The 11,841-nt window shown below is 30.4% G+C and overlaps 2 long non-coding RNA genes across 2 annotated transcripts; both read left to right on the top strand.

Moving 5' to 3' along the window:
* The first annotated feature begins 9,366 nt into the window (after positions 1-9,366).
* Positions 9,367-10,075, top strand: LOC145953942 (uncharacterized). The gene is made up of 3 exons (XR_014431159.1): positions 9,367-9,591; positions 9,685-9,828; positions 9,921-10,075. It is a non-coding gene; the product is annotated as an uncharacterized LOC145953942 (long non-coding RNA).
* Positions 10,076-10,178: 103 nt separating this feature from the next.
* On the top strand, positions 10,179-10,541 carry LOC145953941 (uncharacterized). Its single transcript, XR_014431158.1, has 2 exons — positions 10,179-10,370; positions 10,493-10,541. It is a non-coding gene; the product is annotated as an uncharacterized LOC145953941 (long non-coding RNA).
* The last annotated feature ends 1,300 nt before the right edge of the window (positions 10,542-11,841 follow it).

Here is an 11,841-nt window from a genome sequence, read left to right as displayed (position 1 = left end):
ATAATTTAATATTGCTAATAAATTAATATCAATAATATTTTTAGTATATTTATAGATAAATTGATAATTTGATAAATATAACTTAGTATATATTAATATACTTTTACAAAAATATAAATATAGTAGATAAGATATGTATATTTATATTTTTGTAAAAGTATATTAATATATAATAAGTTATATTTATCAAATAATTATTTTATCTATATACTAATAATATTATTGATATTAATTTATGAATAATATTATAATAATAATAATATATATTTTTTATTTATTTATTAATAATAAATATATATCATTTGTGTGACACCTTCTTCCTCACATACCATAACACAAATAACAAAAATTGAATAACATAATTTTTTTCATAATTGAAATACCAAACATGTTTAATTTAAATCAAAACTCATGTATTTGTGGAATTAAATAGATATTCATATATCTCCTGCAACAAGGAATACAACAGAACAATCAAAAAGAAAAATATAAACTTGCATAGTTTGTTTGTTTCTCTCAGGGTTCTCTTAAGAACCCACAGAGTACTCTAATCCATACAATAAACATCTTATTCATATAATTGTCTCTTACAATTGCATTCCTTTAGGTTTTTCATAGGAACCATAGAGATATTAAAATTATACATTTATATTTAAATATAAGAAAAAAACAAAAGAAGCATGTATATCCAGAACGGCCCGTTCTGAAACCACAACGGCTCGTTCTGGAATCACATTTTGAGGTACAACAGCCATGTCTGGAACTGCCCGTTTCCAAAGTGGAACGGGGCGTTCTGTATTCGCGTAGTGATCATAAATTCATGTGTTAGAACGGCCTGTTCTGCTTTAGTTTTAAAAGGCTATTTTAGTTTTTTAGAACGACCCATTCCACTTTGGGAACGAGCCGTTCTGTATTTGCATATTGATAATAAATTTATGTGTTGAGAACGGCCCGTTCTGGGCTACTTAAAAATCAAAATATTACAAAAATTAATTTTCATAAATATTCATTATTAAAATACTAATAATTATTAAAAACCTTTAAAACATTCTATAAAAGTCATTAAAATAACTATAAGAAGATAATGTCCACAAATATAAAATAAATAATAATTAACTAATTTAGTTATTTATTGAAAAATGTCTTTCTAATTTCATAATTTTTAATTTTAAAATTTAAATTTTTAGTTAAAAATTAAAAATTTCTTATTTTTTGTTAATAAAATAATATCCTTTAATTTCTTAATTTTTATGCTTAAAAGCAAACTTATAAATTAATCTAATTTAGATTTATGAAAGAAATAAGCACAACCTAAATACATATTATAGTAAAAACTTTAGTTGACCTATTTAATTTTAAATATATTTGATTACTTTGTACGTTTATTAATTTTTGTATGTGGGTGGAGTAAATTACATTATTTTTAAAAAAATATTGTGTTTTTTGTTATATATTTATGTTAAGATAATTCTATAAGATATAGTTTAGATATACTAGTTTATCCTCTCCTAATTTCTAGTTTAGTTTTCTTAGTACTTGAATCTGAATGATTTTCATGCTATTGAACTGATGGACACAATAAAATAAATAGGCATAAAATATAATCAATCCCTAAAGTTTAGGGATTTAGATAAAACTGACTAAGGAAACTAAACCAGAAATTAGGAGAGAATAAACTAGTATATCTAAACTATATCTTATTGAACTATCTTAATTAAAATATATTTTTGAATTTTAGTTAATTCATTATCATTCACTCACTTTATTAAAAAGTGATAAAATTTAATTAATTTTTAATTAATTTAATAAAATAAAAACTTTAAAATAAAATATCTAAAATCTGTAACAATTTCTTAAATACAAATATTTAATTAATTAATTATAATATATACTAAATTTAATATTAGAAAATTTATAAATATTTTAGTTTTAATTTTTATTATCTTTTGATTTAATATTGGATTTCTTTTGATTATGAAAGATAGTAAATAAAATTTAAAATCTGTATGAGTTTGTTTGATAAAAATGTTTAATTAATTTTAATATATAATAAATTTAATATCAAAATATTTACCTAGATTTGAGTTATGATTTTTATAATCTTTTGATTTAATATTGGATTTTATTTATTATAAAACATAATAAATAAAATCTAAAATCTTTAGCAATTTCTTTGATACAAATCTGTAATTAATTTTAATATATAATAAATTTAATATCAAAAAATTTATTACAATTTTAATTATGATTTATATAATATTTTGATTTAATATTAAATTTCTTTTGATTATAATATTTTAATGTATTTTATTTGATATATCAGTTAGCATATTTTATTATATTTTAATTTTAATTTATTATAAAATAATTAGAATATTTAATTTAGCATTATGAAAAAATAACTATTATAAGATTTAATTTATTTAATTTCATTATTTATTATAATACTTTTTAGTCACTGTATTGACCAAAAAATTATTTTTTTAAAAAATATATTTCAAAATTTTAATTAATTTATTATCATTCACTCACTTTATTAAAAAATAATAAAATATAATTAATTTTTAATTAATTTAATAAAATAAAAAATTTAAAATATATGTCTAAAATCTGTAATAATTTCTTAAATACAAATATTTTATTAATTTTAATATATATTAAATTTAATATTAGAAAATTTATTATGATTTAATAATAACATGTTTGATTCAAATTAAATTTTAAAATAAATAAATATTTATTTATTTATTTATTTTAAATAAACTGAGCAGAAACTAAAATTTAAAATAATACTCATAAAGAATTAATTTATTTTTATTTTTATAACTTAGTTTTGTGATACACAAATTTATTTTTATAACTTAATTTAGTTTATTCATTAAAAATTATGATTCCCACCTTTTTATTTTTAATTATTTTTCATTTCCCCCGTTTTTTTTTATCAATACATTCATTTTTCCCTGACCCTCTTCGAAATCGCGCGTTACCCTATTTTTCCCTTTCTCCCTTTTGTTCTCTTCTCCACTTTCTCCACTTTCTCCACTTTCGTTCTCTTTCCCTAACCTTTATTTTTCCCTCTCCTCCTTCCCCCCGGCCCCCTCGCCCTCCTCGGCTTCGGCACCGGCACCACCGCCCGCCTCCTCCTCAATCTTCACCCGTCGCCGTCCTCCACGCCTGGGAGCTCGACCCCGCCGTCCACCCACAGCCCTATCACCGGCAACCCTTGTGTTCTTTCTTAGTTCATGTGTGCGCCTTTCACTCTCCCACCAGCAGCCCTCAACGACGGCCCTCGTGAAGTGTCACCGGAAGCCCTCGACGACGGAAGCTCTGAACATTGTGCTCTGAACATTGTGCTCTGAATGTTGTGCTCTGAATGTTGCGTTCATTTTTTCCCCTAATCTCTCAACCTGCTCATTAAAAAACCCTAATGTTTCATTCATTTTTCTCCCTAATGGCGTAAGCCCTAATATTCATCTGTCACGTCTTGAGTTCATTTATTCTCATATTCTTTCCCTCCGTAAACTGCAGGTGGTGCGTGGTTTGATATTAGGAATAACATTGGCTGCCAAGTCCCGAGGAATTAAGATAAGCATTAAGGTAAGCATTGTTGCTGATAAAATGCTTGTGTATAAGACGTTATGATCATAGAAGAAATTAAGCAAGAAAAGTTTTACTGAGGTTGATAGTGCATTTTCAGAATTTTTGTGTGCTTAATTGGTTATCTGAGCTAGTGGTATAACTATAAATGTGAAATTTTAACAAATATTTTAGTTAATTATTATATGTGACTGTAGATAAGAGGGTACATGAGATTAATGAAATCTACACTTAGATGTAACATGTTTTTATGTTGTAGGAACTTGATAGTTTATCCTGTTGAATTTACTTTGTGTTATGGAAGATCCAGCATTTTTGGATTGAAAGATCAGTCATCTCCGTTCAACTTGTAAGTATGAATTCATGCTAATGATGCTTAACGGCCAGAGTCAATTTTCTGGAAATTGCAGAATTTTTTTAGTCATATTGATAGTATAAGATAATTATAGCAATTTGATTTAAACAAATTCAATCATGCCCATAAATTTGTGGAAGCTAATTTCAAATCTGTGTATATTAATAATGAAGTACAGTAGGGAATTACTATGGAAGCCTGGTTTGCATAATTCCAACAATAGCTGTGTTATTATGGGCTCATGACACAATTCCCTAATGCATTATTCTTGGGACGATTTTGCCTCATCTGATTTTCTGTATAGTTGTTTTCTAGGAATTTTTGTTATAACATTAGTTTCTATACTGGTTACCCAAAGTATCTTGGACTATCAAAGGTTATTCATTTTACCTCCGAGCGTGATGCAGCATAGCACGTATCTCATTAGATAGAATCACAAAATCAGACACGGCTACTCACACAGCAGAATTGAACAATCTTTTCTTTTTCAAAAATCTCTTGATAAACGCCCAGGAAGATAAATTTGTTGAGCAAGCTTATGAAGAAGATCAAATGATAGGTGTATCAAGTTGTTTTATGAGAATATTTTAAGAACAAGTGTTATTGGAAAACACAAGATCTCAAGTCAAAGTCCCTTTAAGCTTATGTGTTTTGGGTAAAATGACGTGGTTCATCACGTCCAAATTTTGGTTCCAAACTCACAGATTCGTTTGGGCTTAATTATAATAATTTTAGCAGTGGTGTTTTTCATCTTGGGTCTCCTTCACTTGCTTGTTAGATTTCTCATAAAGCACAGGTCTTCTTCTTCATCAATTTCCCAATCAAATAGATACCCTGAATCAGATGCTTACCAGAGACAGTTACAACAACTCTTCTATCTCCATGATGCAGGCCTGGATCAGGCCTTCATAGATGCTCTCCCTGTCTTCTTTTACAAAGAGATAATAGGGTTGAAGGAGCCTTTTGATTGTGCTATTTGCCTCTGTGAGTTTTTGGAGCAAGACAAGCTGAGGTTGCTTCCCATGTGTAACCATGCTTTTCACATTGAATGCATAGACACATGGTTGCTGTCCAATTCAACTTGCCCTCTCTGTAGAGGAACTCTCTATTCACCAGGCTTTGCCTTTGAGAACTCAACTTTTGACCTTGAAAGTCAATGTGATAAGTGCTAATTACCTGTTCCTTAATTACCTTTTACAAAGAGATAACAGGCAGAAATATGAGTATCCATTCATTGAAATATTTCTCAGTCCATCACAGATATGGTGTTCCTTAATTATCTGTTCATTACAGTCTCATTACTTCACTGTCTAAATTGTTGCAGCAAACAAGTTATATAAAATTTTCTTTTAATGGAACGATTGATCAGAAAGCATATATTCTACAACAATAATATGGTTTTTTTATTTTTATGTTAATCTATTCAGTGACTACCACCCTATGTAAATCTTTTTTGTGATTTGAGACTTGTGTTCTTTTTTACAGGTAGCTAACCAAAGAAGGAAATATTACCAAGTACAATGTGAAGGTCTTGACTGTAAGTTTTTTTTTGTTCTCCTCAAGTCTAGATGGCACCTTGAGAATCCTTGTTTAGGCAAATTGACATCTACTACCGATTATGATTATTTGAATTTTGAACTCCTCTCAAACTAATATGTTAAATGAATCTATACATAGGTGGTAAATCTAATAATCTACCATTAATTCAATGGAAAAAAGTATCAATATTTTTGTTGCAGCTACAATTCTGGGTTGTTATTGCAGTAAAATGCATCCATTATGACATTTATCAGCATCTTAATGATTTGGTCTCGTTTCACCTCTGAAATATATAGGGGTTCCTGTCTTCAACACAAAATACAAAAATATTACCTAAATCTAAATCACACATATATATATATATATATATATATATATATATATTTAATTACTTGGTTTATATTATATTATATATATTTCCCTAAGTCCTTTATCCTCATCGCTACGAAGCTTCTTTTTTCCATTCAATAATGTAACTTAACAGCCCATTGCTACTATTATAATGAAACTTTCAAAGGTGTGTTTGGTTTATCTTCTAAGATAGGACTGCATTATTATGAGCTTCGTCTTTACTATATTTTTATTTCTACAATACCATGGGACTCACTAATAAACTAATCAAACATTTGTTTTCTAACATCCCATTGGCGTTTTTGAAAACCATTAGTGCAGGTTGGTTTAAAAACCCATTAACTTTATGACTTTAATTAGAATATTGAGTTTCAATTTCGGTTTGTCCCATCTTGTTAATTTGCATAAAGGTAAGATCTAAAGGTAGTAATGGTGACTTTTAGATTTTGTGAGCTACGTAACTAATGGTTGTTTGGGCTTTGGACTGCTCCATGGGCTTTTGTCAAAGTGGTCAAGCCAATTTTCTTGGTTCTATAAATAATAAATTTTTTTGCCTAATAATAAATAAATAAATAAATAAAAAGAAGTATATGATAAAAAAAGACCCTTTATATTTTGAGAAGGCTTTGTATTTGATGAATAATTAGTCTAGCTTTTGTTTGGATGATTGATTTGAATGATGATTTTCAAAAAAGACAATTTTTATTAAATAAAAAGAGTTTAATACATTACCTAATTCTATTCAGTTTTGTTTCAGTGGAATGAAATCAATTATCTAGTTCATTTACTTTCATTTTTATAAATAATTATATAAACTAAATATGTTGTAAATCTGCTATATAAGTAATTTGCTATAGTAAATATGCTATATAGACTAAGTAATTATCTTTAAACTTTCGTGTGTTCATAAATATCCTTTTTGTGTATAATATTCTTATAGTTCTTTCCTGATTTCATTTTAGAATTTTCTTAGTGGAAACATTATTTAATCAGTTTGGTGATGGCTTGGATGAAGCTATTCCAGCTACTGCTAGGTCTCAAACATGTGAAGCTGGTGGTGGCATGTTGGAGCAGCCTTTTGCTGCAGGAGGAACCACAACTCAGCTGGAGCTGGATGCAACATGTGCAACTGATGCTAGAAAGTTGGAGCAGCCTTGTGTTGTCGGTAAAGGATCAAATGTGCAGTTGGAGCTGGCAAAGGCAAACTTTAGTGTGCCTAAAGCAATAAATTCTGAGCAGCTTGGTCACGGGTTTATTTCCATCCTAAATTACCGTAATTCTTAACTCCCCCTTGTTTTTTCTCTTCACCACCTTTATTTATATCTGTAACATCTCGAATTTTTCTACTAATACTACGAATAATTATTATTTATTTTTGTATTTATGAAGATTATTTCCTTATAATTATTGTGATTAATTAAATGGGTTTAATTGAAGTTTTAAAGGTTTTTAATAATAATCATTTATGAAAATTATTTTATATAATATTATTAATTATGATATTTTGTTATAATTATTATTTGAAGAAAATCATCTTTTAAATTGTTTTGATATTTTATTTTAATTTGATATATATATATATATTATTTATTTATTCATTAACTATTAATCCTGGATTTTCATAGCTTTGGAACGGGCCGTTCCGCTTTGGGAACGGGCCGTTCCGGATGTGATTTTAAAAGAACAAAGTTTGACTCAGAACGGGCCGTTCCACATTGAAACGGGCCATTCCGGAAACCCCAGAACGGGCCGTTCTGGTTTTGGAACGGGCCGTTCTGGGAGAGGCTTTTGTACCTATTCAGTGTGCCCAGAACGGGCCGTTTCGGATTCGGAACGGGCCGTTCTGGTCGCGGCCTGATGCCTATAAATAGAGTGTTTTGCACTCTTTAAAATTCATTTTCTTCATTTTCTAATTTTTTTCCTCCTTCTTCTCTAAAGACGAAGGGGAACCTAGAGGGGGCGACCAACAAGATTCAGCTCCTACTTATCGAGGTAAGGGGGGAGTGAGGAACCTCGCTCTGGGTGTGGGATTGTATGCTGGGTAGTGGGATTGGCCCTCAATCCTGTGTTTGCTGTATTTTTATGTATGCTCATGTATGAGGGGTTTCTCCCAATTGTATCTGTTTTGCTTATTATTTTTCTTATATGCAATTAATTGTATGACTTGAGATCTCTATGGGTTCCTATGAGAAACCCTATGAGAAAACGGGCAAAATATGAATGTTTTCTATTTTGCCTTCTGATTACTTTGTTGTGTTCCTTGTTGGATGTGATGCATGAATATGTGGTTAATTTTGAAAATAAATATGTTTTAATATGATCTAGAGTGCTTTATGGGTTCCTGCGGGAAACCCTATGAGAAATAGACAAAATATGAAATATTTTCTGTTTTAATTTCTGATTTTTCTGTTATATTCCTTGTTTGATGAGATGTAAAAATATGTATTTAATTTTATAAATAAACGAGTTTTGATATAAATTAAAGTGCTCTGTGGAGGCTTTGTGAATATGATGATGTAAAGTGAAATGTGATTGAGACATGGGATATGAAATGTGATAATGAAATATGATGACGAAATGCGATGATGTGATATGACCATAGGAAATGATAATGTGATATGAGAATGCATAGAGTCTTGATTGACATGCATCATTTGCATAAGTGTTTTAAGGGTACGATATGGAATACACCGCCAGAGAAGACCCCCTAGTGTAAAAGCTTTGGGGATTAGTCCTTGGGGATAGCTCAGTTTGGAAGTCCCAGTCTCGCCCATTGTGTGCATGGGATGTATCTTGTGCAGCTTAGCTATCCTGACGAGACTCTGGTAGTATATCCTTCTAGTGAGAGTGCGCAGAGGGTGTGACCCGGCATGTACTCCTAGACTACTCTTCGTGTATTGCTAGCGACAATATGCCATGTGATGTTTTACTGGCGCCACATGCATGATAATGTGAAGTTCGTGTCCATGCATGTGCATCCTTATTATTAAATGATGATAAATTACTATTTGTATGACTTGGATGATTGAATAAACTATTGTTGTTAATTGATCTATGAGGTAACTGTATTGTTTGTGTTTGGCTATCCAGTGTGCGTTTCTACACCGTGAACCAGAGTGAGATGTTTCTCACTCTCTTCTTTTGTGTTGTTTCTCTTGTTTGATATACAGGTGATCATTAGCGTAAGGCTGAGGATATTGGTGATGAAGCTTAGGCTTTTATGTTGGGTTTTGCTCTGATAGGACATGTGACATTGGAACATAGATAGAATTAGAATATGACATTGTTTATGATTTATTAAAGTATATATTTTGGAAAATTCAATTTTTATTCTTTGTAATTTTATTTGCTATTTGGATTAAGGACATGAATGTGAATTCTCTACTCACATGATTATTGGAATTGTCGTTTCAATTTTAAATATTTTTTTTATCCAATAAGATATTTCTTTTTATTATTATATATATATATATATATATATATATATATATATATGTTGGGGTAGAGGGTGTCACAATATCTTGTTCTTTCACTTTTCTCTTCTATATACATAACTTTCTTTTCTTTCTGCCACATATAAACCTCCATTATCTCTATATTCTTCCTAGAAATCACAGTGATAATGGTGGCTACAGACCTAGTTAGAAATAAAGAGTGGGTTATTTGATTTGAAACTTACTGCCCTAGATCAACACTGTAAGACTATATTGGTTAATGATACTGTCAAGGTTCTGGAGGGTCCATCTAAGGTCTGTTATCTCTGAATGAGCAGGTTTTTCTTTGTGGTATATTTGGAATCTTCATGCTTCACATGATATCTTATCTATTATGTCATTTTGCAGGGTAAACAAGGAATTGTCAAGCACATTTATAGAGGGATTGTCTTTTTATATGATGGAAATGAGGAAGAACATGGAGGTTATTTCAGTTGTAAATCTAATGTGTGTGAGAAGGTCAAGCTTGCTGTTGGTGATTGTAGTGGAAAGGTTTGAAATCCTTTATAATATCCTGCTCTGTTATAAACTGTTTGACGACTTCAGTTGATTTTTTGATGTTTTTCATTCTGCTCCATGGCTAGGATAGTGAACCGGGTCCTTTAATCTTCGAAGACCAACCATCATCACCAAGATCTCCCCTGTCACCCAAAAAACCATGGCAAGCAAGAGAAAATAATCGTGAATGTCTGTAAACATACATGATTCCTATATTAGAGAGTAAAGTTTTATTATTTATATATGAAGGAGCATTATTTGTGAATTGTGATACTTTTTTAACATACATGTTCATATATGCATACGGAATTGTTGTTTTGTTTATTTATTTATTTTTAATATTTTTGGATTATAGCTTATAGAGTTTGTTTTATGTGTGTGTACAGACAAACTAGAAATGTGTACAAGAACGTGAAGAGGAAGATTGAGAGATGTGTTACTTTCCCAACTTGCTTATCTGTAAACAATGTGGTCTGCCATTTCTCTCCACTAGCCAGTGACGAGACAGTGTTGGAAGAAGGTGATATATTGAAAATGTAAGATTTTTGAGCATGATTTTTTTTTCTCAGTAGGAATTTTGTTATGAGTGATGGGGGAATGAAATTTGTGTTTTTCGCTATTACTGGGAAGTTGATGGTAGTTTCTTTGTTGTTTGTAGTGATTTGGCTTGTCATATAGATGGTTTCATCGCGGCTGTGGCTCACACTCATGTTCTTCAGGAAGGTCCTGTCACAGGAAGGGTAATTGATGTTATTGCTACTGCAAATACTGCTGCTGAGGTGGCCTTGAGGCTTGTTAGGCCGGGAAAAAAGGTAATCAATTTTAAGAATTTTTTCTCCTGTATTTGAATTTTGTATGATTTGATTTGGAACATGTTGCCTCTATTAATTGTATGTTTGGTAGATAGGTATAAGGTCATCACTATATAAGCAATCTAGCTTAGTAAAATTAGGTTGCTTCATGTGTATTGTTTGAAGGGGTTTCTTTACCTAAATGTGTGCCTTGTGGATTTTGATCTCTAAATGATGAAAAGTATCATGGCTATGGATATACTCCAATGAAGCTTTATTGTCATAGTTACACTGATAGAGGTCATTCATTATTTTTCATGTGTTGTCTTGCCGATTAAGCACATCATTAATCTTGGGAACTCCTCTTGATGTCTGTATTGTTCTTTTATTTTCATTTTAAATGATATCATGCATTTTCATAAAAAAGACTTGATATTTTTGTTTTGATTGAAATTGTTTCAATAATAGGCTTTGGTAATCGATTACAAGAAATGAGTAATCGATTACCAGAGAACCTTTTAATAAGTAAATTTCGAACATATGATTTTCATTGTCTGGTAATCGATTACATGTATAGGTAATCGATTACCAGACTCTTAAAACAATAGTTTCCTCAAATTTAGTCATCAAACAGTTAGCGAGGGATTCATCCCAGTTAGTGACGGATAAAATCCGTCGCAAATTGTGACGGAATTCTAGCGTCGCAAATTGTGACGGATTCTAGTCAATTATAGGCATCACAGTTTGTGACGGATTCGTTCATCACAGTTTGTGAGGGATTTTGTGTCATCACAATTTGTGACGGACTCACATACCTCTCAATCCCTCTCAAATTGTGAGGGATTTAATCCCTCTCAAATTGCGAGGGATTTAATCCCTCTCAAATTGCGATGGATTTAATCCCTCACAAATTGCGACGGATTTTTATTAATTTCTAAATATTTATTGTTAGAAATTAGTGACGGAAATTAGTGACGGAGAAAATAATCCGTCACTAAATATTTTGTGACGCCAAATTTTGTGACGGAATCATTTCCGTCACGAATTCCGTCACTAATTTATTTGTGACGAATTTTATGAAGATTAGTGACGGATTTGTTCCCTCTCTAATTTTAATTTTTCTAGTAGTGTAATTCGATATAATTGAAATGACATGAGGTCATATGGTAATGAGACATGATAATGTGATATAATAATGCATACAATCTTGATCATT

The sequence above is a fragment of the Cajanus cajan genome, chromosome 1 (genome assembly GCF_000230855.2).
Source record: "Cajanus cajan strain Asha chromosome 1, NIPB_CcT2T_4, whole genome shotgun sequence".
In the NCBI taxonomy this organism is placed as follows: Eukaryota; Viridiplantae; Streptophyta; class Magnoliopsida; order Fabales; family Fabaceae; genus Cajanus; species Cajanus cajan.
The sequence above is the reverse complement of the archived record's forward strand: the minus strand, read 5'-3'. Positions and strand labels throughout refer to the sequence as shown.